The sequence below is a fragment of the Gadus morhua genome, chromosome 17 (genome assembly GCF_902167405.1).
Source record: "Gadus morhua chromosome 17, gadMor3.0, whole genome shotgun sequence".
NCBI classification, from domain to species: Eukaryota; Metazoa; Chordata; class Actinopteri; order Gadiformes; family Gadidae; genus Gadus; species Gadus morhua.
The window spans coordinates 19524116-19551210 of record NC_044064.1 but is presented as its reverse complement, the minus strand read 5'-3'; the positions used below and the strand labels follow the sequence as shown (position 1 = coordinate 19551210).

The 27095-nt window shown below is 40.2% G+C and overlaps 22 non-coding genes across 22 annotated transcripts; 11 read left to right on the top strand and 11 right to left on the bottom strand.

Annotated features, from left to right (window-relative positions):
• The first annotated feature begins 404 nt into the window (after positions 1-404).
• On the top strand, positions 405-477 carry trnak-cuu (transfer RNA lysine (anticodon CUU)). The gene has a single exon. It is a non-coding gene; the product is annotated as a tRNA-Lys (tRNA).
• A 418-nt stretch (positions 478-895) lies between these two features.
• trnan-guu (transfer RNA asparagine (anticodon GUU)) lies at positions 896-969 on the top strand. Its single transcript has one exon. It is a non-coding gene; the product is annotated as a tRNA-Asn (tRNA).
• Positions 970-1577: 608 nt separating this feature from the next.
• On the top strand, positions 1578-1650 carry trnak-cuu (transfer RNA lysine (anticodon CUU)). The gene has a single exon. It is a non-coding gene; the product is annotated as a tRNA-Lys (tRNA).
• A 418-nt stretch (positions 1651-2068) lies between these two features.
• On the top strand, positions 2069-2142 carry trnan-guu (transfer RNA asparagine (anticodon GUU)). Its single transcript has one exon. It is a non-coding gene; the product is annotated as a tRNA-Asn (tRNA).
• A 609-nt stretch (positions 2143-2751) lies between these two features.
• Positions 2752-2824, top strand: trnak-cuu (transfer RNA lysine (anticodon CUU)). The gene has a single exon. It is a non-coding gene; the product is annotated as a tRNA-Lys (tRNA).
• Positions 2825-9232: 6408 nt separating this feature from the next.
• trnak-cuu (transfer RNA lysine (anticodon CUU)) lies at positions 9233-9305 on the top strand. Its single transcript has one exon. It is a non-coding gene; the product is annotated as a tRNA-Lys (tRNA).
• Positions 9306-9723: 418 nt separating this feature from the next.
• Positions 9724-9797, top strand: trnan-guu (transfer RNA asparagine (anticodon GUU)). The gene has a single exon. It is a non-coding gene; the product is annotated as a tRNA-Asn (tRNA).
• A 624-nt stretch (positions 9798-10421) lies between these two features.
• trnak-cuu (transfer RNA lysine (anticodon CUU)) lies at positions 10422-10494 on the top strand. Its single transcript has one exon. It is a non-coding gene; the product is annotated as a tRNA-Lys (tRNA).
• A 418-nt stretch (positions 10495-10912) lies between these two features.
• trnan-guu (transfer RNA asparagine (anticodon GUU)) lies at positions 10913-10986 on the top strand. The gene has a single exon. It is a non-coding gene; the product is annotated as a tRNA-Asn (tRNA).
• A 607-nt stretch (positions 10987-11593) lies between these two features.
• Positions 11594-11666, top strand: trnak-cuu (transfer RNA lysine (anticodon CUU)). The gene has a single exon. It is a non-coding gene; the product is annotated as a tRNA-Lys (tRNA).
• A 420-nt stretch (positions 11667-12086) lies between these two features.
• On the top strand, positions 12087-12158 carry trnan-guu (transfer RNA asparagine (anticodon GUU)). The gene has a single exon. It is a non-coding gene; the product is annotated as a tRNA-Asn (tRNA).
• A 2606-nt stretch (positions 12159-14764) lies between these two features.
• Positions 14765-14837, bottom strand: trnak-uuu (transfer RNA lysine (anticodon UUU)). The gene has a single exon. It is a non-coding gene; the product is annotated as a tRNA-Lys (tRNA).
• A 541-nt stretch (positions 14838-15378) lies between these two features.
• Positions 15379-15451, bottom strand: trnak-uuu (transfer RNA lysine (anticodon UUU)). Its single transcript has one exon. It is a non-coding gene; the product is annotated as a tRNA-Lys (tRNA).
• Positions 15452-16860: 1409 nt separating this feature from the next.
• trnak-uuu (transfer RNA lysine (anticodon UUU)) lies at positions 16861-16933 on the bottom strand. The gene has a single exon. It is a non-coding gene; the product is annotated as a tRNA-Lys (tRNA).
• A 955-nt stretch (positions 16934-17888) lies between these two features.
• Positions 17889-17961, bottom strand: trnak-uuu (transfer RNA lysine (anticodon UUU)). Its single transcript has one exon. It is a non-coding gene; the product is annotated as a tRNA-Lys (tRNA).
• A 541-nt stretch (positions 17962-18502) lies between these two features.
• On the bottom strand, positions 18503-18575 carry trnak-uuu (transfer RNA lysine (anticodon UUU)). Its single transcript has one exon. It is a non-coding gene; the product is annotated as a tRNA-Lys (tRNA).
• Positions 18576-19547: 972 nt separating this feature from the next.
• Positions 19548-19620, bottom strand: trnak-uuu (transfer RNA lysine (anticodon UUU)). Its single transcript has one exon. It is a non-coding gene; the product is annotated as a tRNA-Lys (tRNA).
• Positions 19621-20161: 541 nt separating this feature from the next.
• trnak-uuu (transfer RNA lysine (anticodon UUU)) lies at positions 20162-20234 on the bottom strand. The gene has a single exon. It is a non-coding gene; the product is annotated as a tRNA-Lys (tRNA).
• A 1842-nt stretch (positions 20235-22076) lies between these two features.
• trnak-uuu (transfer RNA lysine (anticodon UUU)) lies at positions 22077-22149 on the bottom strand. Its single transcript has one exon. It is a non-coding gene; the product is annotated as a tRNA-Lys (tRNA).
• Positions 22150-23539: 1390 nt separating this feature from the next.
• trnak-uuu (transfer RNA lysine (anticodon UUU)) lies at positions 23540-23612 on the bottom strand. Its single transcript has one exon. It is a non-coding gene; the product is annotated as a tRNA-Lys (tRNA).
• Positions 23613-24587: 975 nt separating this feature from the next.
• Positions 24588-24660, bottom strand: trnak-uuu (transfer RNA lysine (anticodon UUU)). Its single transcript has one exon. It is a non-coding gene; the product is annotated as a tRNA-Lys (tRNA).
• A 541-nt stretch (positions 24661-25201) lies between these two features.
• On the bottom strand, positions 25202-25275 carry trnak-uuu (transfer RNA lysine (anticodon UUU)). The gene has a single exon. It is a non-coding gene; the product is annotated as a tRNA-Lys (tRNA).
• Between the last annotated feature and the right edge of the window lie 1820 nt (positions 25276-27095).

Here is a 27095-nt window from a genome sequence, read left to right as displayed (position 1 = left end):
AGTGGAAGTATTTAGGAGATTAGATATTATCCATTTCACCTTGTCTGACGATCATAACATCCAAATCGTTTATTTCTTGAAAGCCATATTTTGCTATATTTTTTTTGCCAACACAACATTTAAGGGGGCCAAAGTGAGAGGACAGCTCCCCCCATGTCCCCTTTCCAGAACCCAGGAGATTACATACACTCAGCGATGAGTTTAAGGGTTGAAAGGAGATTATTCAGGGGGGACTGAGAGGGAGGGGACCCAAGAATTTAAATCATATGTGATTTATCATTGGGGAATGAAATACGGCTACTTTCTATCAAAATTTGAAGACATCATTGTAGAGGAGATTTATCGCAGTGGGTGTTTTGTCTGTGTTGTTTTTTTTTTAATGGTGTCTGGTATTGTTTTAATATGCCCGGCTAGCTCAGTCGGTAGAGCATGAGACTCTTAATCTCAGGGTCGTGGGTTCGAGCCCCACGTTGGGCGCTATATACTTTTAACCTAGCCCATCTGATGGAACAAAAAAGTAAAATGAGTAGTTCTTGGTTCTGTTCGATCATAGAGCCACACTAAATGTCAGCCGGTCAGCAGGTTGCGTGTTTGAGCCACAACATTTTGCATTGCTATGGAGTCAGCTAGAAAGTTTGAAAATAAGTTGCAACTAAGGATTGTGGCGGCAAACCATAAAAGTCTTGATAATTTCAAAGGGCCAATAAGCAATATAACATGACTTTGAAAGCATGGCTATTCTCCTTAGATGGTATTCTAGCATACCAGGGTATAATACAATCTCATTGCCATTGACTGTTTCAATGGTTGAGTGAGATTCATTTGTTGCGAACTTTGCCATAGCTGACATGCAGACATTTTCGCATTTTTACAACACATGTGAATATGTTCATTGGTCTCTGTGGCGCAATTGGTTAGCGCGTTCGACTGTTAATCGAAAGGTTGGTGGTTCAAGCCCACCCAGGGACGAGCTGATTTTAACTGACCACCAGGATGTCCATTTGCCCAAACCAGTAACCTTTGTTAGGCGAAAACATCGACTTTGTTTCCAAGAGTAGAAGCAGTTCATCAAGATAGAACTACTCTGTCATTTCCCTTCTAACCATGTACTCCTGCTGACTTGAGTACGGACTGTCTGAAAGAAGAGCTATCTGGTTAAAGTGCTTTCTAGAAAGTGGAAGTATTTAGGAGATTAGATATTATCCATTTCACCTTGTTTTACGATCATAACATCCAAATCGTTTTTTTCTTGAAAGCCATATTTTGCTATATTTTTTTTGCCAACACAACATTTAAGGGGGCCAAAGTGAGAGGACAGCCCCCCCCATGTCCCCTTTCCAGAACCCAGGAGATTACATACACTCAGAGATGAGTTTAAGGGTTGAAAGGAGATTATTCAGGGGGGACTGAGAGGGAGGGGACCCAAGAATTTAAATCATATGTGATTTATCATTGGGGAATGAAATACGGCTACTTTCTATCAAAATGTGAAGACATCATTGTAGAGGAGATTTATCGCAGTGGGTGTTTTGTCTGTGTTTTTTTTTTTTTAATGGTGTCTGGTATTGTTTTAATATGCCCGGCTAGCTCAGTCGGTAGAGCATGAGACTCTTAATCTCAGGGTCGTGGGTTCGAGCCCCACGTTGGGCGCTATATACTTTTAACCTAGCCCATCTGATGGAACAAAAAAGTAAAATGAGTAGTTCTTGGTTCTGTTCGATCATAGAGCCACACTAAATGTCAGCCGGTCAGCAGGTTGCGTGTTTGAGCCACAAAATTTTGCATTGCTATGGAGTCAGCTAGAAAGTTTGAAAATAAGTTGCAACTAAGGATTGTGGCGGCAAACCATAAAAGTCTTGATAATTTCAAAGGGCCAATAAGCAATATAACATGACTTTGAAAGCATGGCTATTCTCCTTAGATGGTATTCTAGCATACCAGGGTATAATACAATCTCATTGCCATTGACTGTTTCAATGGTTGAGTGAGATTCATTTGTTGCGAACTTTGCCATAGCTGACATGCAGACATGTTCGCATTTTTACAACACATGAGAATATGTTCATTGGTCTCTGTGGCGCAATTGGTTAGCGCGTTCGACTGTTAATCGAAAGGTTGGTGGTTCAAGCCCACCCAGGGACGAGCTGATTTTAACTGACCACCAGGATGTCCATTAGCCCAAACCAGTAACCTTTGTTAGGCGAAAACATCGACTTTGTTTCCAAGACTAGAAGCAGTTCATCAAGATAGTACTACTCTGTCTTTTCCCTTCTAACCATGTACTCCTGCTGACTTGAGTACGGACTGTCTGAAAGAAGAGCTATCTGGTTAAAGTGCTTTCTAGAAAGTGGAAGTATTTAGGAGATTAGATATTATCCATTTCACCTTGTCTTACGATCATAACATCCAAATCGTTTTTTTCTTGAAAGCCATATTTTGCTATATTTTTTTTGCCAACACAACATTTAAGGGGGCCAAAGTGAGAGGACAGCTCCCCCCATGTCCCCTTTCCAGAACCCAGGAGATTACATACACTCAGAGATGAGTTTAAGGGTTGAAAGGAGATTATTCAGGGGGGACTGAGAGGGAGGGGACCCAAGAATTTAAATCATATGTGATTTATCATTGGGGAATGAAATACGGCTACTTTCTATCAAAATGTGAAGACATCATTGTAGAGGAGATTTATCGCAGTGGGTGTTTTTTCTGTGTTTTTTTTTTTTTAATGGTGTCTGGTATTGTTATTAGTATGCCCGGCTAGCTCAGTCGGTAGAGCATGAGACTCTTAATCTCAGGGTCGTGGGTTCGAGCCCCACGTTGGGCGCTATATACTTTTAACCTAGCCCATCTGATGGAACAAAAAAGTAAAATGAGTAGTTCTTGGTTCTGTTCGATCATAGAGCCACACTAAATGTCAGCCGGTCAGCAGGTTGCGTGTTTGAGCCACAACATTTTGCATTGCAATGGAGTCAGCTAGAAAGTTTGAAAATAAGTTGCAACTAAGGATTGTGGCGGCAAACCATAAAAGTCTTGATAATTTCAAAGGGCCAATAAGCAATATAACATGACTTTGAAAGCATGGCTATTCTCCTTAGATGGTATTCTAGCATACCAGGGTATAATACAATCTCATTGCCATTGACTGTTTCAATGGTTGAGTGAGATTCATTTGTTGCGAACTTTGAGATTCATTTGTTGCCAACACAACATTTAAGGGGGCCAAAGTGAGAGGACAGAGCTATCTGGTTAAAGTGCTTTCTAGAAAGTGGAAGTATTTAGGAGATTAGATATTATCCATTTCACCTTGTCTTACGATCATAACATCCAAATCGTTTTTTTCTTGAAAGCTATATTTTGCTATATTTTTTTTGCCAACACAACATTTAAGGGGGCCAAAGTGAGAGGACAGCTCCCCCCATGTCCCCTTTCCAGAACCCAGGAGATTACATACACTCAGAGATGAGTTTAAGGGTTGAAAGGAGATTATTCAGGGGGGACTGAGAGGGAGGGGACCCAAGAATTTAAATCATATGTGATTTATCATTGGGGAATGAAATACGGCTACTTTCGATCAATATTTGAAGACATCATTGTAGAGGAGATTTAACGCAGAGGGTTTTTTGTGTGTTTTTTTTTTTTTAATGTTGTCTGGTATTGTCATTAATGTGCCCGGCTAGCTCAGTCGGTAGAGCGTGCGATTCTTAATCTCAGGGTCGTGGGTTCGAGCCCCACGTTTGGCGCTATATAATTTTAACCTAGCCCATCTGATGGAACAAAAAAGTAAAATGAGTAGTTCTTGGTTCTGTTCGATCATAGAGCCACACTAAATGTCAGCCGGTCAGCAGGTTGCGTGTTTGAGCCACAACATTTTGCAATGTTGCAATGTTGCAAATGTAGCATACCAGGGTATAATACAATCTCATTGCCATTGACTGTTTCAATGGTTGAGTGAGATTCATTTGTTGCGAACTTTGCCATAGCTGACATGCAGACATGTTCGAATTTTTACAACACATGTGAATATGTTCATTGGTCTCTGTGGCGCTACCTCACTCTCGAAAGTCTGCTTTCCATTTCCATTTCTTGTCCATATGTTGACCAATGAAATCTTCCCCTTCCATTTCTTGTCCATATGTTGACCAATGAAATCTTCCCCCTTCCATTTCTTGTCCATATGTTGACCAATGAAATCCTCCCCGTCCATTTCTTCTCCATATGTTGACCGACCAATCACATCGTCCCGTTCCTTTTCCTTACGGTCAAGTAAGCAAGTAGCGGTGTTCACGAGCGTATTTGTAGAAGCAATACTTTGGAGAACTACACGACAAGGTAACTATTTGATTTACATTTCGAGACATGATTTACATTTACAGATGAAATGATATTGTTGAAATGAGTGAGATTGTAAATCGGCCGTGAAATGAGTGAGATTGTAAATCGGCCGGCGTAATTCATTCAAAAGTCCGAGTTAAAATGCGATATAGGGGTCAAACTATTTGATTTACATTTCGAGACATGATTTACATTTACAGATGAAATGATATTGTTGAAATGAGTGAGATTGTAAATCGGCCGTGAAATGAGCGAGATTGTAAATCGAACGGCGTAATTCATTCAAAAGTCCGAGTTAAAATGCGATATAGGGGTCAAACTATTTGATTTACATTTCGAGACATGATTTACATTCACAGATGAAATGATATTGTTGAAATGAGTGAGATTGTAAATCGGCCGGCGTAATTCATTCAAAAGTCCGAGTTAAAATGCGATATATGAGTCGAACTATTTGATTTACATTTCGAGACATGATTTACATTTACAAATGGCCGGCGTAATTCATTCAAAAGTCCGACGGCCTGTTTAATCGGATATGATTGATTGACTAGCGATTATTTGTTTCGTATGTATGATTTGGAATAGTTAATTGTCATCTACAAACGACTATTACATTATTATGAGGTAATCAATTCAGAACAAATGATTTGGGAATATAATGATAGTAACTTATGATTTCATTGATTGAATGTCAAATGTGTGTCTCAAATAAAAGTGTGTATCTATGAAAGATATTGATATAGCATTTGTCTATGACAATGTGTGGTAACTTAGCCATTCTTCCCCTTGTCTTCAGATGTATACTACAAAGAAGCATCGAGCCATGGGGTCTGAGGAGTGGGTGGCGCGCCTGAAGGCATTTGCCTGTTCTGGCACTTGGCCCTCCAGTGCAGGGAACAGGCCATCTCCCAAACAGGGCAAGTGGCACAACCTCTACCAGAAGGTAACCTTTGCCCCAACAGTCAACCAAAACTCCAAAGTGAACCGATTGTGTCCGTAAGTAAATCATGCATTTTAATTCATTACAGATTGAGAAGTGTCCCATGATGCTGCGTGGGCAGACCTCAATCTTGAGGGTAGCGCAGACATGTTCCTGTGGCTTTCACCCTCGGCAGGTAATATTGAGAGCCTGGTGAAATAAATGCATTTTGTAGGATATACAATACTTACTATGTGGACAAAATCCCATAATGAATAATATGGATTAGTATTAATGCTTCTTTCATGGGTTGATCTTTCTCAGTCTGTGAGTAGTCCTGCAGCATCCAGGCCAGCTACCTCAGCCTCCACTTCAGCTGCCTCAGCCTCCACCTCAGCGGCGCCTGTACAGAGCCCTGGGAGGCCTGCATTGACACTGTCAATGGTGAATATTTCCATCACATTAATTACCATGTCATTCACCTGGTTTACCATGATCAACTCATCTTTGATCTGTGTGTTTACATATCTTTCATGTCATATCATTGTGTGGTATTAGTGTGTATTATGTTCTTTTTAACACCGTTTCATTAAGACTATTGTTGTTTGATTCTCAGTTTGATAAAGCGCGGTTCGGCGGGACTTTGTCTGCGGCAGCCAGGCCTAATGTCAACGTGACCAGGAAGCATGTCGAGGTAATACATGTACCTTTAGCTGTGCCTGATGCCTAAGAATACAGCCATTAAGCCATACACTATCCTTGTTTTGTAAACTGACTTCATCAGGTACGCTTCCCCCTCTCTCACAGCGTCCCCCCAGCCCTGCCACTACCCCAGCTGGGAGAAGCACTCCCTCCGCTACCCCACCTCCAGCGACGCCCCCTTCCAGTCCGAGATACATTAGGCCCGTCTCCCCTTTCTCTCTGCCCCCATCCAGCCCTGTAATGTCCTCTGTGAGGACCGGCTCGTCCCCTCTGGTTAGTGCAACTGTAATAACCTCCATGCTGGTCTTACATACTGTAGCGTGTAGCGGATAGATGTTTTATTGTCGGTTTCGTTTTCTTTATGTAGGTTGCATCAGATAGGAGTCTTGCTCCCCCTGGTCCCCTCCCTGCTCCCCCTGGTCCCGTCCCTGCTCCGCCTGGTCCCGTCCCTGCTCCGCCTGGTCCCCTCCCTGCTCCCCCTGGTCCTGTCCCTGCTCCCCCTGGTCCCGTCCCTGCTCCCCCTGGTCCCGTCCCTGCTCCGCCTGGTCCCGTCCCTGCTCCGCCTGGTCCCGTCCCTGCTCCCCCTGGTCCCGTCCCTGCTCCCCCTGGTCCCGTCCCTGCTCCCCCTGGTCCCCTCCCTGCTCCCCCTGGTCCCGTCCCTACCCCTCCTTGTACTTCTTCATTTCTGGGTCCGGCTCCACAACAGTTCTGGCTACCAGCAGAAATGAAGAAGACCATTCCCCAGCAAGACCAGCGCTGGATTGCATCCACGCTGTGGAGGAACCAGCGGCTGCGCCCAGACCTACAGCTCTGGTATGAGCCACCGGTGCCAGGCCTGATCTACAATCAGGTCCCGTCACCAGATCGGTTTTTCACGCACCGGCTCCTGGTGTGGCTGCCCTACCACCTTTGGAAGGTGAGGCTGTCCTGCCCAAAGTGTGGGAAGCAGCTCACCGGGGCCGGCATGCACAAGAGGGCACGGCAGGTCCTGGACGTGGACAGGTACTACCTGATGGTGACGGAGACCCTCAGGTGCAACGCCCTCGGTTGCGTCACCAATTACCTGTCCACGAGCCAGACCGTCCTGGACCAGCTGAGCCTGCCTCTCCGTGGGGAGTTCCGCCTCATCCTGACACGCAAGTGAGTTCTAATCAACACATGAAAGCAAATACCCTTTTTTATGTAGCGCAATTCATTCTGCCAGTAATGTAGCAAATAGCAATATTCGCTTTTTACACTCTCCTGCAAAATATTCTATAGAATATCTATATTAGATATACTATATATACTATATATATATATATATATATATAATAAAAAACAACATTTTCCATTTTGACGATAAAAAACTCAAATAATTTGATACAAACATACCCCTTTTCCACAAAGGTATGCGTGTGACATCCGCGTCATCAGGATGCTACGGGAGAGGACCCTCGGCAACAGCTCTACCCGCCTAGCCAAACAGCTGCGGGAGAACCACGGCGAGGAGTGGCTGCAGTGTGTGGCCCGCTACCTGGAGGTGTGTGCCGACTTTGTGGACCAGCCGAGTCTCTTCCCTGTGGTCTGTCAGGAGCCCCCCGAGCCTGTGGCTGTCCCGACCAACAGGTGGCTCCTGACCGTGTACGGGAAGGACTTGATGAGCCGTATGGACCACATCAAGGCCAGCATCACCTCTACCTTTGGCGCCATTTTAAAAATGGACTCAGCACTCCTGCCCTCCCCCAAGCTCAATCCCACCCCAGTGCACCCCCCTTTGTGTTTGCTGTCCCCTCAGCAGTGCCTCCACATGCCCCCCCCCGAAAAAAAAAGACATATAACAGGACTGGGGAAGCAAACAAATGCCGAAAGTGTGGGGAGCCCCGGACTGCATTTACTGGACACAGCCAGTTCAGGGGGACCATTTACTGCCCCTCAATTGAGCAGGTGACAAAGGAGCAGTGGTTGGAGGGAATGCGGAAGAGTAAATAAACACATATTTCTTTTTAAGAAAGTCTTTTTCTGTCTTTTTTTCTGCAACTATAACTATTTCTATACAACTCTAGTGGTTTAACAAACAACTATAGGTTAGTTTGGATTTATTTCGGACATGTAAATGCATAATATCAAAGATCAAAAGTCAACTAATGATAATGCATGCAATATAACATGCAAAATACAAAATATTTTATAGATAAGTTGCTAAGGTGAAAGCTGAAGCTAAATTGAGCCGACACATTTCACACGCAGGAAATATGGCACAAGGATAATTATGTTTACGCAAGAGATCCTAAATACATCCATAAAACCACCAAAAAGTAAGTATTTTGTTTGCCACTGGTGGGACTTGAACCGGTGACCTTCTGAGCCTCTCCTTCTCTCCTCAAAACTGGTCAGCAAAAGGTTTTTTAATGTTTTTAAATTCATTCTAATGAATAAAAACAACTGAATAGGTGGGAAATTGAAAAGAAGCCTAAATTTCTCTCTTTCCCTTCCCTTTCCCCTTTTTCTCCTTTTTTCCTCTCTTTCTTTCTCCCTTTTCTTCTTCCCCCCTTCTTCCCCCCTTCTTCCCCTTTTTCCTCCTTCTCCCCCCCCCTTAAATGACTATTGTTCCCCAGCATTGGCGTAATTGGTTAGCGCATTTGACTGTGAATCGAAAGGTTGGTGGTTCAAGCCCACCCAGGGACGAGCTGATTTTAACTGACCATCAGGATGTCCATTAGCCCAAACCAGTAAAATTTGTTAGGCGAAAACATCGACTTTGTTTCCAAGAGTAGAAGCAGTTCATCAAGATAGAACTATTCTGTCATTTCCCTTCTAACCATGTACTCCTGCTGACTTGAGTACGGACTGTCTGAAAGAAGAGCTATCTGGTTAAAGTGCTTTCTAGAAAGTGGAAGTATTTAGGAGATTAGATATTATCCATTTCACCTTGTCTTACGATCATAACATCCAAATCGTTTTTTTCTTGAAAGCCATATTTTGCTATATTTTTTTTGCCAACACAACATTTAAGGGGGCCAAAGTGAGAGGGCAGCTCCCCCCATGTCCCCCTTCCAGAACCCAGGAGATTACATACACTCAGAGATGAGTTTAAGGGTTGAAAGGAGATTATTCAGGGGGGACTGAGAGGGAGGGGACCCAAGAATTTAAATCATATGTGATTTATCATTGGGGAATGAAATACGGCTACTTTCTATCAAAATTTGAAGACATCATTGTAGAGGAGATTTAACGCAGAGGGTTTTTTGTGTGTGTTTTTTTTTTTTTAATGTTGTCTGGTTTTCTCATTAATATGCCCGGCTAGCTCAGTCGGTAGAGCATGAGACTCTTAATCTCAGGGTCGTGGGTTCGAGCCCCACGTTGGGCGCTTTATACTTTTAACCTAGCCCATCTGATGGAACAAAAAAGTAAAATGAGTAGTTCTTGGTTCTGTTCGATCATAGAGCCACACTAAATGTCAGCCGGTCAGCAGGTTGCGTGTTTGAGCCACAACATTTTGCATTGCTATGGAGTCAGCTAGAAAGTTTGAAAAAAAGTTGCAACTAAGGATTGTGGCGGCAAACCATAAAAGTCTTGATAATTTCAAAGGGCCAATAAGCAATATAACATGACTTTGAAAGCATGGCTATTCTCCTTAGATGGTATTCTAGCATACCAGGGTATAATACAATCTCATTGCCATTGACTGTTTCAATGGTTGAGTGAGATTCATTTGTTGCGAACTTTGCCATAGCTGACATGCAGACATGTTCGCATTTTTACAACACATGTGAAAACGTTCTTTGGTCTCTGTGGCGCAATTGGTTAGCGCGTTCGACTGTTAATCGAAAGGTTGGTGGTTCAAGCCCACCCAGGGACGAGCCAACTTTAACTGACCACCAGGATGTCCATTAGCCCAAACCTGTAACCTTGGTTAAGCGAAAAAATCGACTTTGTTTCAAAGAGTAGAAGCAGTTCATCAAGATAGAACTACTGTCATTTCCCTTCTAACCATGTTCTCCTGCTAACTTGAGTACGGACTGTCTGAAAGAAGAGCTATCTGGTTAAAGTGCTTTCTAGAAATTGGAAGTATTTAGGAGATTAGATATTATCCATTTCACCTTGTCTTACGATCATAACATGCAATTTGTTTTTTTCTAGAAAGACATATTTTGCTATATTTTTTTTACCAACACAACATTTGAGGGGGCCAAAGGGAGAGGAAAGCTTGTTCTTAAGGGTGGCTCCCCCCATGTCCCCTTTCCAGAACCCAGGAGATTACATACACTCAGAGATGAGTTTAAGGGTTGAAAGGAGATTATTCAGGGGGGACTGAGAGGGAGGGGACCCAAGAATTTAAATCATATGTGATTTATCATTGGGGAATGAAATACGGCTACTTTCTATCAAAATTTGAAGACATCATTGTAGAAGAGATTTAACGCAGAGGGTTTTTTGTGTGTGTTTTTTTTTTTTTAATGTTGTCTGGTATTGTCATTAATATGCCCGGCTAGCTCAGTCGGTAGAGCATGAGACTCTTAATCTCAGGGTCGTGGGTTCGAGCCCCATGTTGGGTGCTATGTACTTTTAACCTAGCCCATCTGATGGAACAAAAAAGTAAAATGAGTAGTTCTTGGTTCTGTTCGATCATAGAGCCACACTAAATGTCAGCCGGTCAGCAGGTTGCGTGTTTGAGCCACAACATTTTGCATTGCTATGGAGTCAGCTAGAAAGTTTGAAAATAAGTTGCAACTAAGGATTGTGGCGGCAAACCATAAAAGTCTTGATAATTTCAAAGGGCCAATAAGCAATATAACATGACTTTGAAAGCATGGCTATTCTCCTTAGATGGTATTCTAGCATACCAGGGTATAATACGATCTCATTGCCATTGACTGTTTCAATGGTTGAGTGAGATTCATTTGTTGCGAACTTTGCCATAGCTGACATGCAGACATGTTCGCATTTTTGCAACACATGTGAGTATGTTCATTGGTCTCTGTGGCGAAATTGGTTAGCGTGTTCGACTGTTAATTGAAAGGTTGGTGGTTCAAGCCCACCCAGGGACGAGCTGATTTTACCTGACCACCAGGATGTCCATTAGCCCAAACCAGTAACCTTTGTGAGAGGAAAACATCGACTTTTTTTCCAAGAGTAGAAGCAGTTCATCAAGATCGAACTACTCTGTCATTTCCCTTCTAACCATGTACTCCTGCTGACTTGAGTACGGACTGTCTGGAAGAAGAGCTATCTGGTTAAAGTGCTTTCTAGAAAGTGGAAGTATTTAGGAGATTAGATATTATCCATTTCACCTTGTCTTACGATCATAACATCCAAATCGTTTTTTTCTTGAAAGCCATATTTTGCTATATTTTTTTTGCCAACACAACATTTAAGGGGGCCAAAGTGAGAGGACAGCTCCCCCCATGTCCCCTTTCCAGAACCCAGGAGATTACATACACTCAGAGATGAGTTTAAGGGTTGAAAGGAGATTATTCAGGGGGGACTGAGAGGGAGGGGACCCAAGAATTTAAATCATATGTGATTTATCATTGGGGAATGAAATACGGCTACTTTCTATCAAAATTTGAAGACATCATTGTAGAGGAGATTTAACGCAGAGGGTTTTTTGTGTGTTTTTTTTTTTTTAATGTTGTCTGGTATTGTCATTAATATGCCCGGCTAGCTCAGTCGGTAGAGCATGAGACTCTTAATCTCAGGGTCGTGGGTTCGAGCCCCACGTTGGTCGCTATATACTTTTAACCTAGCCCATCTGATTGAACAAAAAAGTAAAATGTGTAGTTCTTGGTTCTGTTCGTTCATAGAGCCACACTAAATGTCAGCCGGTCAGCAGGTTGCGTGTTTGAGCCACAACATTTTGCATTGCTATGGAGTCAGCTAGAAAGTTTGAAAATAAGCTGCAACTAAGGATTGTGGCGGCAAACCATAAAAGTCTTGATAATTTCAAAGGGCCAATAAGCAATATAACATGACTTTGAAAGCATGGCTATTCTCCTTAGATGGTATTCTAGCATACCAGGGTATAATACAATCTCATTGCCATTGACTGTTTCAATGGTTGAGTGAGATTAATTTGTTGCGAACTTTGCCATAGCTGACATGCAGACATGTTCCCATTTTTACAATACACATGTGATTATGTTCATTGGTCTCTGTGGCGCAATTTTAGCGCGTTCGAATGTTAATCGAAAGGTTGGTGGTTCAAGCCCACCCAGGGACGAGTCGATTTTAACTGACCACCAGGATGTCCATTAGCCCAAACCTGTAACCTTTGTTAAGCGAAAAAATCGACTTTGTTTCCATGAGTAGAAGCAGTTCATCAAGATAGAACTACTCTGTCATTTCCCTTCTAACCATGTACTCCCGCTGACTTGAGTACGGACTGTCTGAAAGGAGAGCTATCTGGTTAAAGTGCTTTCTAGAAATTGGAAGTATTTAGGAGATTAGATATTATCCATTTCACCTTGTCTTACGATCATAACATCCAAATCGTTTTTTTCTTGAAAGCCATATTTTGCTATATTTTTTTTGCCAACACAACATTTAACGGGGCCAAAGGGAGAGGACAGCTTGTTCTTAAGGGTGGCTCCCCCCATGTCCCCTTTCCAGAACCCAGGAGATTACATACACTCTGTTAGATTTCAGCTTATTTCTAAACTGTTCGGACAGACTCTGCGTTATGTGTTTTTTCAGTCGTAGTAGTAATTCCTGAAGTTGAAATCAAAGCAGCTAGACAGGTTGGATTAAAGGGTTGAATAGATGGTTTATTTTCCAGGAATACAGCGAGATACAGACTTAGGTTGAATAATCTATAGTGGACCCGGTGGTCGATGACTTGTTCCTTGGCTGTCGAAACCCTCTACCCGTCGAACCAAAGGGTTGGGGCGAGTATTATACAAAAAGGGGATATATGAATAACACGTAGACAGACGCACTCTCAGCCTTGATAAGGTATCTGGCCCTAGCTATGTCCCAGAGGACCAGGTCGGTTCAACCTTGTTGAAACATAACAATGGCAGAATGTTGGGGATAACACCTTGTATCAGTATGAGAGGCCCTGGCCTGTTCCTAGACTAGAAATGTGAACAAAAGAGAGACACTAAAATACACCAACATTCTACATTCCTCTGTCTTGATCATACTAAACGTAGTTTAAAGATCACCCAAAAAATGAGAATTCAGTGCATTTACTGGTGACCCATTAATAATTAACTAAATCAATGAAAGAAAGCATAAAAGGACATGTAAATTCAAATCATACACAAGTAAACCAGGTGTAGGCCACTATAATAAAGAAAATAACAAACTCATTAGGTTAGTCATGATAAAAAAAAAAAAAATTAAAGAATCAAGAAAGTCAACTGTCCAGGCCCCTCCCTCTGCTTGGCACAACAACATCGCAGACAATACTGCATGAATCAGTTGGTTTTGAGTAGCAGTTGCAACAGAGTTCTTTTCCAGTTGATGGCCACCGCAGGTGTGATGGGGGATGAGGATGAAAGATTGTAGTAGGGCGTCAGGACAAACACAGACACAGTTCAGTTCAAGGACTCATCAAGTGTCCGTGTCTCAAGTGTCCGTGTCCGTGTCTCTTAGCATGTGAGAGGTAGCGGGATCGATGCCTGCATTCTCCAATGTCTTGCGATTTTCAAAGAATTTTCCAGTTATGGACAGTGATTAAGAAATGGCCTACAGTGTGTTGGAGAACATTTGGTTCTTTGCAAATAACCTGTGCAGCTGGGAGGTTAAGCCCAATGGAATGCATTATTCACTATATTAGATAGTGTCAGTTACTTTATTGGAATACATTTTTGTAGATTGTTCAATGTGCAGTTTGCAAGAATTCTGTTTTTAAATCTCAGAATATAAATATTTGCACATCAAAAAGAGATTTAAATTTTCCAGGTACCTGTACCAGCTACATAGAATCAAAGCCATAAGCAATGCTTGCTGTAGAGAAATGATTTTTACCTTATGCAATTTCTCACAGATAGGGGAATTAGCTCAAATGGAAGAGCGCTCGCTTAGCATGTGAGAGGTAGCGGGATCGATGCCTGCATTCTCCAATGTCTTGCGATTTTCAAAGAATTTTCCAGTTATGGACAGTGATTAAGAAATGGCCTGCCGTGTGTTGGAGAACATTTGGTTCTTTGCAAATAACCTGTGCAGCTGGGAGGTTAAGCCCAATGGAATGCATTATTCACTATATTAGATAGTGTCAGTTACTTTATTGGAATACATTTTTGTAGATTGTTCAATGTGCAGTTTGCAAGAATTCTGTTTTTAAATCTCAGAATATAAATATTTGCACATCAAAAAGAGATTTAAATTTTCCATTAAAAGTACCTGTACCAGCTACATAGAATCAAAGCCATAAGCTATGCTTGCTGTCGAGAAATGTTTTTTAGCTTATGCAAATTCTTGTAGATGGGGGAATTAGCTCAAATGGAATAGTGCTCGCTTAGCATGTGAGAGGTAGCGGGATCGATGCCTGCATTCTCCAATGTCTTGCGATTTTCAAAGAATTTCTATTTCTATGACTGTTAATAAGAATTGAAGTAGAGTTTTTTGGGGAACATACGGTTCTTTGCCCAGCCGCCTCAGCTGAGAGGTTGAACAAAATGAGGCATCATTCTGCCCTTTAGACAGTTTCAATAAGTTAATCGCAACAAATACAAATAACTTGTTAAACGTGCTATTTGCAGGGTTACAAGGCTTCAAATTTTGTAAATCTCTGTAAAGAATCAAAATTACCACAGAGTATTCCAGTAATCATTGACTTTTGCTGAAATAATAGTATCATTGAAGCATTCACATTTGAAATACCGCCTGAACAGGGACTTGAACCCTGGACCCTCAGATTAAAAGTCTGATGCCCTACCGGCTGAGAATTCCAGGCTTCATTTTGTAACAAATATTTGCCCATTAAAAACGGATTTCAATTTTCCATTAAAAGTACCTGTACCAGCAACATAGAATCAAAGCCATAAGCAATGCTTGCTGTAGAGAAATGCTTTTTACCTTAGGCAATTTCTTGCATATAGGGGAATTAGCTCAAATTGTAGAGCGCTCGCTTAGCATGTGAGAGGTAGCGGGATCGATGCCTGCAATCTGCAATATCTTGCGATTTTCAAAGAATTTCTATTTCTATAACGTTTAATAAGAATTGCAGTAGAGTTTTTTGGGGAACATACGGTTCTTTGCCCCAGCCGCCTCAGCTGAGAGGTTGAACAAAATGAGGCATCATTCTGCCCTTTAGACAGTTTCAATAAGTTAATCGCAACAAATACAAATAACTTGTTAAACGTGCTATTTGCAGGGTTACCAGGCTTCAAATTTTGTAAATCTCTGTAAAGAATCAAAATTACCACAGAGTATTCCAGTAATCATTGACTTTTGCTGAAATAATAGTATCATTGAAGCATTCACATTTGAAATACTGCCTGAACAGGGACTTGAACCCTGGACCCTCAGATTAAAAGTCTGATGCCCTACCGGCTGAGCTATCCAGGCTTCAATATGTAACAAATATTTGCCCATGAAAAACGGATTTCAATTTTCCATTAAAAGTACCTGTACCAGCTACATAGAATCAAAGCCATAAGCAATGCTTGCTGTAGAGAAATGCTTTTTACCTTAGGCAATTTCTTGCATATAGGGGAATTAGCTCAAATTGTAGAGCGCTCGCTTAGCATGTGAGAGGTAGCGGGTTCGATGCCTGCATTCTCCAATGTCTTGCGATTTTCAAAGAATTTTCCAGTTATGGACAGTGATTAAGAAATGGCCTACAGTGTGTTGGAGAACATTTGGTTCTTTGCAAATAACCTGTGCAGCTGGGAGGTTAAGCCCAATGGAATGCATTATTCACTATATTAGATAGTGTCAGTTACTTTTTGGAATACATTTTTGTAGATTGTTCAATGTGCAGTTTGCAAGAATTCTGTTTTTAAATCTCAGAATATAAATATTTGCACATCAAAAAGAGATTTAAATTTTCCAGGTACCTGTACCAGCTACATAGAATCAAAGCCATAAGCAATGCTTGCTGTAGAGAAATGGTTTTTACCTAATGCAATTTATCGCAGATAGGGGAATTTGCTCAAATGGTAGAGCGCTCGCTTAGCATGTGAGAGGTAGCGGGATCGACGCCTGCATTCTCTAATGTCTTGCGATTTTCAAAGAATTTTCCAGTTATGGACAGTGATTAAGAAATGGCCTACCGTGTGTTGGAGAACATTTGGTTCTTTGCAAATAACCTGTGCAGCTGGGAGGTTAAGCCCAATGGAATGCATTATTCACTATATTAGATAGTGTCAGTTACTTTATTGGAATACATTTTTGTAGATTGTTCAATGTGCAGTTTGCAAGAATTCTGTTTTTAAATCTCAGAATATAAATATTTGCACATCAAAAAGAGATTTAAATTTTCCATTAAAAGTACCTGTACCAGCTACATAGAGTCAAAGCCATGAGCTATGCTTGCTGTCGAGAAATGTTTTTTACCTTATGCGAATTCTTGCAAATAGGGGAATTAGCTCAAATGGAAGAGTGCTCGCTTAGCATGTGAGAGGTAGCAGGATCGATGCCTGCATTCTCCAATATCTTGCGATTTTCAAAGAATTTCTATTTCTATGACGTTAAATAAGAATTGAAGTAGAGTTTTTTGGGGAACATACGGTTCTTTGCCCCAGCCGCCTCAGCTGAGAGGTTGAACAAAATGAGGCATCATTCTGCCCTTTAGACAGTTTCGATAAGTTAATCGCAACAAATACAAATAACTTGTTAAACGTGCTATTTGCAGGGTTACAAGGCTTCAAATTTTGTAAATCTCTGTAAAGAATCAAAATTACCACAGAGTATTCCAGTAATCATTGACTTTTGCTGAAATAATAATAGCATTGAAGCATTCACATTTGAAATGCCGCCTGAACAGGGACTTGAACCCTGGACCCTCAGATTAAAAGTCTGATGCTCTACCGGCTGAGCTATCCAGGCATCATTTTGTAACAAATATTTGCCCATCAAAAACGGATTTCAATTTTCCATTAAAAGTACCTGTACCAGCTACATAGAATCAAAGCCATAAGCAATGCTTGCTGTAGAGAAATGGTTTTTACCGTATGCAATTTCTTGCATATAGGGGAATTAGCTCAAATGGTAGAGCGCTCGCTTAGCATGTGAGAGGTAGCGGGATCTATGCCTGCATTCTCCAATGTCTTGCGATTTTCAAAGAATTTTCCAGTTATGGACAGTGATTAAGAAATGGCCTACAGTGTGTTGGAGAACATTTGGTTCTTTGCAAATAACCTGTGCAGCTGGGAGGTTAAGCCCAATGGAATGCATTATTCACTATATTAGATAGTCAGTTACTTTATTGGAATACATTTTTGTAGATTGTTCAATGTGCAGTTTGCAAGAATTCTGTTTTTAAATCTCAGAATATAAATATTTGCACATCAAAAAGAGATTGAAATTTTCCATTAAAAGTACCTGTACCAGCAACATAGAATCAAAGCCATAAGCTATGCTTGCTGTCGAGAAATGTTTTTTACCTTATGCGACTTCTTGTAGTTTGGGGAATTAGCTCAAATAGTAGAGTGCTCGCTTAGCATGTGAGAGGTAGCGGGATCGATGCCTGCATTCTCCAATGTCTTGCGATTTTCAAAGAATTTCTATTTCTATGACTGTTAATAAGAATTGAAGTAGAGTCTTTGCCCAGCCGCCTCAGCTGAGACGTTGAACAAAATGAGGCATCATTCTGCCCTTTAGACAGTTTCAATAAGTTAATCGCAACAAATACAAATAACTTGTTAAACGTGCTATTTGCAGGGTTACAAGGCTTCAAATTTTGTAAATCTCTGTAAAGAATCAAAATTACCACAGAGTATTCCAGTAATCATTGACTTTTGCTGAAATAATAGTATCATTGAAGCATTCACATTTGAAATACCGCCTGAACAGGGACTTGAACCCTGGACCCTCAGATTAAAAGTCTGATGCCCTACCGGCTGAGAATTCCAGGCTTCATTTTGTAACAAATATTTGCCCATTAAAAACGGATTTCAATTTTCCATTAAAAGTACCTGTACCAGCAACATAGAATCAAAGCCATAAGCAATGCTTGCTGTAGAGAAATGCTTTTTACCTTAGGCAATTTCTTGCATATAGGGGAATTAGCTCAAATTGTAGAGCGCTCGCTTAGCATGTGAGAGGTAGCGGGATCGATGCCTGCATTCTGCAATATCTTGCGATTTTCAAAGAATTTCTATTTCTATGACGTTTAATAAGAATTGAAGTAGAGTTTTTTGGGGAACATACGGTTCTTTGCCCCAGCCGCCTCAGCTGAGAGGTTGAACAAAATGAGGGATCATTCTGCCCTTTAGACAGTTTCAATAAGTTAATCGCAACAAATACAAATAACTTGTTAAACGTGCTATTTGCAGGGTTACCAGGCTTCAAATTTTGTAAATCTCTGTAAAGAATCAAAATTACCACAGAGTATTCCAGTAATCATTGACTTTTGCTGAAATAATAGTATCATTAAAGCATTCACATTTGAAATACTGCCTGAACAGGGACTTGAACCCTGGACCCTCAGATTAAAAGTCTGATGCTCTACCGGCTGAGCTATCCAGGCTTCAATCTGTAACACATATTTGCCCATTAAAAACGGATTTCAATTTTCCATTAAAAGTACCTGTACCAGCTACATAGAATCAAAGCCATAAGCAATGCTTGCTGTAGAGAAATGCTTTTTACCTTAGGCAATTTCTTGCATATAGGGGAATTAGCTCAAATGGTAGAGCGCTCGCTTAGCATGTGAGAGGTAGCGGGATCGATGCCTGCATTCTCCAATGTCTTGCGATTTTCAAAGAATTTTCCAGTTATGGACAGTGATTAAGAAATGGCCTACAGTGTGTTGGAGAACATTTGGTTCTTTGCAAATAACCTGTGCAGCTGGGAGGTTAAGCCCAATGGAATGCATTATTCACTATATTAGATAGTGTCAGTTACTTTATTGGAATACATTTTTGTAGATTGTTCAATGTGCAGTTTGCAAGAATTCTGTTTTTAAATCTCAGAATATAAATATTTGCACATCAAAAAGAGATTTAAATTTTCCAGGTACCTGTACCAGCTACATAGAATCAAAGCCATAAGCAATGCTTGCTGTAGAGAAATGATTTTTACCTTATGCAATTTCTCACAGATAGGGGAATTAGCTCAAATGGTAGAGCGCTCGCTTAGCATGTGAGAGGTAGCGGGATCGACGCCTGCATTCTCCAATGTCTTGCGATTTTCAAAGAATTTCTATTTCTATGACTGTTAATAAGAATTGAAGTAGAGTTTTTTGGGGAACATACGGTTCTTTGCCCAGCCGCCTCAGCTGAGACGTTGAACAAAATGAGGCATCATTCTGCCCTTTAGACAGTTTCAATAAGTTAATCGCAACAAATACAAATAACTTGTTAAACGTGCTATTTGCAGGGTTACAAGGCTTCAAATTTTGTAAATCTCTGTAAAGAATCAAAATTACCACAGAGTATTCCAGTAATCATTGACTTTTGCTGAAATAATAGTATCATTGAAGCATTCACATTTGAAATACCGCCTGAACAGGGACTTGAACCCTGGACCCTCAGATTAAAAGTCTGATGCCCTACCGGCTGAGAATTCCAGGCTTCATTTTGTAACAAATATTTGCCCATTAAAAACGGATTTCAATTTTCCATTAAAAGTACCTGTACCAGCAACATAGAATCAAAGCCATAAGCAATGCTTGCTGTAGAGAAATGCTTTTTACCTTAGGCAATTTCTTGCATATAGGGGAATTAGCTCAAATTGTAGAGCGCTCGCATAGCATGTGAGAGGTAGCGGGATCGATGCCTGCATTCTGCAATATCTTGCGATTTTCAAAGAATTTCTATTTCTATGACGTTTAATAAGAATTGAAGTAGAGTTTTTTGGGGAACATACGGTTCTTTGCCCCAGCCGCCTCAGCTGAGAGGTTGAACAAAATGAGGGATCATTCTGCCCTTTAGACAGTTTCAATAAGTTAATCGCAACAAATACAAATAACTTGTTAAACGTGCTATTTGCAGGGTTACCAGGCTTCAAATTTTGTAAATCTCTGTAAAGAATCAAAATTACCACAGAGTATTCCAGTAATCATTGACTTTTGCTGAAATAATAGTATCATTGAAGCATTCACATTTGAAATACTGCCTGAACAGGGACTTGAACCCTGGACCCTCAGATTAAAAGTCTGATGCTCTACCGGCTGAGCTATCCTGGCTTCAATCTGTAACACATATTTGCCCATGAAAAACGGATTTCAATTTTCCATTAAAAGTACCTGTACCAGCTACATAGAATCAAAGCCATAAGCAATGCTTGCTGTAGAGAAATGCTTTTTACCTTAGGCAATTTCTTGCATATAGGGGAATTAGCTCAAATGGTAGAGCGCTCGCTTAGCATGTGAGAGGTAGCGGGATCGATGCCTGCATTCTCCAATGTCTTGCGATTTTCAAAGAATTTTCCAGTTATGGACAGTGATTAAGAAATGGCCTACAGTGTGTTGGAGAACATTTGGTTCTTTGCAAATAACCTGTGCAGCTGGGAGGTTAAGCCCAATGGAATGCATTATTCACTATATTAGATAGTGTCAGTTACTTTATTGGAATACATTTTTGTAGATTGTTCAATGTGCAGTTTGCAAGAATTCTGTTTTTAAATCTCAGAATATAAATATTTGCACATCAAAAAGAGATTTAAATTTTCCAGGTACCTGTACCAGCTACATAGAATCAAAGCCATAAGCAATGCTTGCTGTAGAGAAATGATTTTTACCTTATGCAATTTCTCACAGATAGGGGAATTAGCTCAAATGGTAGAGCGCTCGCTTAGCATGTGAGAGGTAGCGGGATCGATGCCTGCATTCTCCAATGTCTTGCGATTTTCAAAGAATTTTCCAGTTATGGACAGTGATTAAGAAATGGCCTGCCGTGTGTTGGAGAACATTTGGTTCTTTGCAAATAACCTGTGCAGCTGGGAGGTTAAGCCCAATGGAATGCATTATTCACTATATTAGATAGTGTCAGTTACTTTATTGGAATACATTTTTGTAGATTGTTCAATGTGCAGTTTGCAAGAATTCTGTTTTTAAATCTCAGAATATAAATATTTGCACATCAAAAAGAGATTTAAATTTTCCAGGTACCTGTACCAGCCACATAGAATCAAAGCCATAAGCAATGCTTGCTGTAGAGAAATGATTTTTACCTTATGCAATTTCTCACAGATAGGGGAATTAGCTCAAATGGTAGAGCGCTCGCTTAGCATGTGAGAGGTAGCGGGATCGATGCCTGCATTCTCCAATGTCTTGCGATTTTCAAAGAATTTTCCAGTTATGGACAGTGATTAAGAAATGGCCTGCCGTGTGTTGGAGAACATTTGGTTCTTTGCAAATAACCTGTGCAGCTGGGAGGTTAAGCCCAATGGAATGCATTATTCACTATATTAGATAGTGTCAGTTACTTTATTGGAATACATTTTTGTAGATTGTTCAATGTGCAGTTTGCAAGAATTCTGTTTTTAAATCTCAGAATATAAATATTTGCACATCAAAAAGAGATTTAAATTTTCCATTAAAAGTACCTGTACCAGCAACATAGAATCAAAGCCATAAGCTATGCTTGCTGTCGAGAAATGTTTTTTACCTTATGCGAATTCTTGCAGATAGGGGAATTCGCTCAAATGGAATAGTGCTCGCTTAGCATGTGAGAGGTAGCGGGATCGATGCCTGCATTCTCCAATGTCTTGCGATTTTCAAAGAATTTCTATTTCTATGACGTTTAATAAGAATTGAAGTAGAGTTTTTTGGGGAACATACGGTTCTTTGCCCCAGCCGCCTCAGCTGAGAGGTTGAACAAAATGAGGCATCATTCTGCCCTTTAGACAGTTTCAATAAGTTAATCGCAACAAATACAAATAACTTGTTAAACGTGCTATTTGCAGGGTTACCAGGCTTCAAATTTTGTAAATCTCTGTAAAGAATCAAAATTACCACAGAGTATTCCAGTAATCATTGACTTTTGCTGAAATAATAGTATCATTGAAGCATTCACATTTGAAATACTGCCTGAACAGGGACTTGAACCCTGGACCCTCAGATTAAAAGTCTGATGCTCTACCGGCTGAGCTATCCAGGCATCAATATGTAACAAATATTTGCCCATGAAAAACGGATTTCAATTTTCCATTAAAAGTACCTGTACCAGCTACATAGAATCAAAGCCATAAGCAATGCTTGCTGTAGAGAAATGCTTTTTACCTTAGGCAATTTCTTGCATATAGGGGAATTAGCTCAAATTGTAGAGCGCTCGCTTAGCATGTGAGAGTTAGCGGGTTCGATGCCTGCATTCTCCAATGTCTTGCGATTTTCAAAGAATTTTCCAGTTATGGACAGTGATTAAGAAATGGCCTACAGTGTGTTGGAGAACATTTGGTTCTTTGCAAATAACCTGTGCAGCTGGGAGGTTAAGCCCAATGGAATGCATTATTCACTATATTAGATAGTGTCAGTTACTTTATTGGAATACATTTTTGTAGATTGTTCAATGTGCAGTTTGCAAGAATTCTGTTTTTAAATCTCAGAATATAAATATTTGCACATCAAAAAGAGATTTAAATTTTCCAGGTACCTGTACCAGCTACATAGAATCAAAGCCATAAGCAATGCTTGCTGTAGAGAAATGATTTTTACCTTATGCAATTTCTCACAGATAGGGGAATTAGCTCAAATGGTAGAGCGCTCGCTTAGCATGTGAGAGGTAGCGGGATCGATGCCTGCATTCTCCAATGTCTTGCGATTTTCAAAGAATTTTCCAGTTATGGACAGTGATTAAGAAATGGCCTGCCGTGTGTTGGAGAACATTTGGTTCTTTGCAAATAACCTGTGCAGCTGGGAGGTTAAGCCCAATGGAATGCATTATTCACTATATTAGATAGTGTCAGTTACTTTATTGGAATACATTTTTGTAGATTGTTCAATGTGCAGTCTGCAAGAATTCTGTTTTTAAATCTCAGAATATAAATATTTGCACATCAAAAAGAGATTTAAATTTTCCATTAAAAGTACCTGTACCAGCTACATAGAATCAAAGCCATAAGCTATGCTTGCTGTCGAGAAATGTTTTTTAGCTTATGCAAATTCTTGTAGATGGGGGAATTAGCTCAAATGGAATAGTGCTCGCTTAGCATGTGAGAGGTAGCGGGATCGATGCCTGCATTCTCCAATGTCTTGCGATTTTCAAAGAATTTCTATTTCTATGACTGTTAATAAGAATTGAAGTAGAGTTCTTTGCCCAGCCGCCTCAGCTGAGAGGTTGAACAAAATGAGGCATCATTCTGCCCTTTAGACAGTTTCAATAAGTTAATCGCAACAAATACAAATAACTTGTTAAACGTGCTATTTGCAGGGTTACAAGGCTTCAAATTTTGTAAATCTCTGTAAAGAATCAAAATTACCACAGAGTATTCCAGTAATCATTGACTTTTGCTGAAATAATAGTATCATTGAAGCATTCACATTTGAAATACCGCCTGAACAGGGACTTGAACCCTGGACCCTCAGATTAAAAGTCTGATGCCCTACCGGCTGAGAAATCCAGGCTTCATTTTGTAACAAATATTTGCCCATTAAAAACGGATTTCAATTTTCCATTAAAAGTACCTGTACCAGCAACATAGAATCAAAGCCATAAGCAATGCTTGCTGTAGAGAAATGCTTTTTACCTTAGGCAATTTCTTGCATATAGGGGAATTAGCTCAAATGGTAGAGCGCTCGCTTAGCATGTGAGAGGTAGCGGGATCGATGCCTGCATTCTCCAATGTCTTGCGATTTTCAAAGAATTTTCCAGTTATGGACAGTGATTAAGAAATGGCCTACAGTGTGTTGGAGAACATTTGGTTCTTTGCAAATAACCTGTGCAGCTGGGAGGTTAAGCCCAATGGAATGCATTATTCACTATATTAGATAGTGTCAGTTACTTTATTGGAATACATTTTTGTAGATTGTTCAATGTGCAGTTTGCAAGAATTCTGTTTTTAAATCTCAGAATATAAATATTTGCACATCAAAAAGAGATTTAAATTTTCCATAAGTACCTGTACCAGCTACATAGAATCAAAGCCATAAGCAATGCTTGCTGTAGAGAAATGATGTTTACCTTATGCAATTTCTCACAGATAGGGGAATTAGCTCAAATGGTAGAGCGCTCGCTTAGCATGTGAGAGGTAGCGGGATCGACTGCCTGCATTCTCCAATGTCTTGCGATTTTCAAAGAATTTCTATTTCTATGACTGTTAATAAGAATTGAAGTAGAGTTTTTTGGGGAACATACGGTTCTTTGCCCAGCCGCCTCAGCTGAGAGGTTGAACAAAATGAGGCATCATTCTGCCCTTTAGACAGTTTCAATAAGTTAATCGCAACAAATACAAATAACTTGTTAAACGTGCTATTTGCAGGGTTACAAGGCTTCAAATTTTGTAAATCTCTGTAAAGAATCAAAATTACCACAGAGTATTCCAGTAATCATTGACTTTTGCTGAAATAATAGTATCATTGAAGCATTCACATTTGAAATACCGCCTGAACAGGGACTTGAACCCTGGACCCTCAGATTAAAAGTCTGATGCCCTACCGGCTGAGAATTCCAGGCTTCATTTTGTAACAAATATTTGCCCATTAAAAACGGATTTCAATTTTCCATTAAAAGTACCTGTACCAGCAACATAGAATCAAAGCCATAAGCAATGCTTGCTGTAGAGAAATGCTTTTTACCTTAGGCAATTTCTTGCATATAGGGGAATTAGCTCAAATTGTAGAGCGCTCGCTTAGCATGTGAGAGGTAGCGGGATCGATGCCTGCATTCTGCAATATCTTGCGATTTTCAAAGAATTTCTATTTCTATGACGTTTAATAAGAATTGAAGTAGAGTTTTTTGGGGAACATACGGTTCTTTGCCCCAGCCGCCTCAGCTGAGAGGTTGAACAAAATGAGGCATCATTCTGCCCTTTAGACAGTTTCAATAAGTTAATCGCAACAAATACAAATAACTTGTTAAACGTGCTATTTGCAGGGTTACCAGGCTTCAAATTTTGTAAATCTCTGTAAAGAATCAAAATTACCACAGAGTATTCCAGTAATCATTGACTTTTGCTGAAATAATAGTATCATTGAAGCATTCACATTTGAAATACTGCCTGAACAGGGACTTGAACCCTGGACCCTCAGATTAAAAGTCTGATGCTCTACCGGCTGAGCTATCCATGGCATTCAATATGTAACAAATATTTGCCCATGAAAAACGGATTTCAATTTTCCATTAAAAGTACCTGTACCAGCTACATAGAATCAAAGCCATAAGCAATGCTTGCTGTAGAGAAATGCTTTTTACCTTAGGCAATTTCTTGCATATAGGGGAATTAGCTCAAATGGTAGAGCGCTCGCTTAGCATGTGAGAGGTAGCGGGTTCGATGCCTGCATTCTCCAATGTCTTGCGATTTTCAAAGAATTTTCCAGTTATGGACAGTGATTAAGAAATGGCCTACAGTGTGTTGGAGAACATTTGGTTCTTTGCAAATAACCTGTGCAGCTGGGAGGTTAAGCCCAATGGAATGCATTATTCACTATATTAGATAGTGTCAGTTACTTTATTGGAATACATTTTTGTAGATTGTTCAATGTGCAGTTTGCAAGAATTCTGTTTTTAAATCTCAGAATATAAATATTTGCACATCAAAAAGAGATTTAAATTTTCCAGGTACCTGTACCAGCTACATAGAATCAAAGCCATAGGCAATGCTTGCTGTAGAGAAATGATTTTTACCTTATGCAATTTCTCACAGATAGGGGAATTAGCTCAAATGGTAGAGCGCTCGCTTAGCATGTGAGAGGTAGCGGGATCGATGCCTGCATTCTCCAATGTCTTGCGATTTTCAAAGAATTTTCCAGTTATGGACAGTGATTAAGAAATGGCCTGCCGTGTGTTGGAGAACATTTGGTTCTTTGCAAATAACCTGTGCAGCTGGGAGGTTAAGCCCAATGGAATGCATTATTCACTATATTAGATAGTGTCAGTTACTTTATTGGAATACATTTTTGTAGATTGTTCAATGTGCAGTTTGCAAGAATTCTGTTTTTAAATCTCAGAATATAAATATTTGCACATCAAAAAGAGATTTAAATTTTCCAGGTACCTGTACCAGCTACATAGAATCAAAGCCATAAGCAATGCTTGCTGTAGAGAAATGATTTTTACCTTATGCAATTTCTCACAGATAGGGGAATTAGCTCAAATGGTAGAGCGCTCGCTTAGCATGTGAGAGGTAGCGGGATCGATGCCTGCATTCTCCAATGTCTTGCGATTTTCAAAGAATTTTCCAGTTATGGACAGTGATTAAGAAATGGCCTGCCGTGTGTTGGAGAACATTTGGTTCTTTGCAAATAACCTGTGCAGCTGGGAGGTTAAGCCCAATGGAATGCATTATTCACTATATTAGATAGTGTCAGTTACTTTATTGGAATACATTTTTGTAGATTGTTCAATGTGCAGTTTGCAAGAATTCTGTTTTTAAATCTCAGAATATAAATATTTGCACATCAAAAAGAGATTTAAATTTTCCATTAAAAGTACCTGTACCAGCTACATAGAATCAAAGCCATAAGCTATGCTTGCTGTCGAGAAATGTTTTTTAGCCTTATGCAAATTCTTGTAGATGGGGGAATTAGCTCAAATGGAATAGTGCTCGCTTAGCATGTGAGAGGTAGCGGGATCGATGCCTGCATTCTCCAATGTCTTGCGATTTTCAAAGAATTTCTATTTCTATGACTGTTAATAAGAATTGAAGTAGAGTTTTTGGGAACATACGTTGCCCAGCCGCCTCAGCTGAGAGGTTGAACAAAATGAGGCATCATTCTGCCCTTTAGACAGTTTCAATAAGTTAATCGCAACAAATACAAATAACTTGTTAAACGTGCTATTTGCAGGGTTACAAGGCTTCAAATTTTGTAAATCTCTGTAAAGAATCAAAATTACCACAGAGTATTCCAGTAATCATTGACTTTTGCTGAAATAATAGTATCATTGAAGCA